Raw genomic sequence first — 1,298 nt, 5'->3', positions numbered from 1 at the left:
GCTTGTACAGCAAAGGCGTAGGACTTGCTCCGCTGATTCGACGAAGTTGTTGCCAGCGTGCACAGCCCTCCTAGAGCTTCATCAGACAGTTGCGGTAGGTTGTTTAAACTGTTTGTCCACATTTCATGGTCAAAAGGCGGAAAACAGCTGCTGCGCTATCGTACACTGCCCGTACGACTCTCTCTCATGCCTCCACCGTGCTTTGATACCGACGACGCTTGCCAACATTAAAATGGCGACGCTCTCAGTGTTGTCAGATCACCAAACAATTTTTCATAAGGTCGATTGAGCCTCTTTGACTGGTTGCCATCTTTTTTTTTTTTTTTTTTTTTGAAACATGGCATATATCGAAAGCTTTTGGTGCAGTGATTCATTCCAGGTTGGATGCAAAAGTAACCGGAATGAATTTCTGAAAGGCGGGCTGTTTGTAGTACCAGCTTCCGCCGCTAGCAGCGCTTTGCAGCACCCTTTCCGAACGAGTTTGCCGACTGGCATTGTCTGCTATAAATACTTTTTCCAAGCATTTCAAAATGTTTTTTTTTTTTTTTTTTTTTTGCAATGTCTGATATGAAAGACAGCATGGGGCTGTGAAATATTGCTTTAGGTAAAACTGTGCCAGAAACTCTTGTAATGCTTCAGAGAGCTTACAAGGAAGATGCTAATGAGAAATTGCAAGTGGTTTTCTTGCTTTAAGACTGGTAATTTTTTGATCGATGACCAACCTCGTTCTGGGCGACCTTTAACCTCCTCAACTGAAGAAGAACACAAACAAATTTGGGCATTGATCACTCCGAGTTTGTTCCTCTTGGTGAATCTGTTAATCAGGTGTTTTACCGGGGAATTTTGCGACACTTGCGAAACTCAGTAAGGCAGAAATGCCCCGATATGAGGGAAAGGGGGAATGATAGTTCCATCACAACAATGCCCCAGCAGACACTGCCCTGGCATGACCCCGCTTCTCAACCTTCCTATTCTCAGGACCTCGCCCCGTGTGACTTTTTCTGTTCACCCGTATGAAAAGTCTTGAAAGGAAAACATTTTATAAATGTGGAAGGTCCTTCAAGTCAGACATTGCAAAAAACAAGGAATGATTTTGAAGCGCTTGGGGAAAAAATTCACAACATGCCGCTAGATCCTTAGCAGACGACGCCGGTCGGCAAACTAACTTGGGAAGGGTGCTGCAAGGGTGGATGCTGGTACTACGAATGCCCGGCCTCCTGAAATTCATTCCGGTTATTTTTGGGTACCCACTCATACTTTTTTTTATTGTTGAAACTTAGGTTCTATGGCCCAGTATC

This window comes from Ixodes scapularis, unplaced genomic scaffold (assembly GCF_016920785.2).
Source record: "Ixodes scapularis isolate PalLabHiFi unplaced genomic scaffold, ASM1692078v2 PGA_scaffold4__175_contigs__length_147842914, whole genome shotgun sequence".
Classification (NCBI taxonomy): Eukaryota; Metazoa; Arthropoda; class Arachnida; order Ixodida; family Ixodidae; genus Ixodes; species Ixodes scapularis.
The sequence above is the reverse complement of the archived record's forward strand: the minus strand, read 5'-3'. Positions refer to the sequence as shown.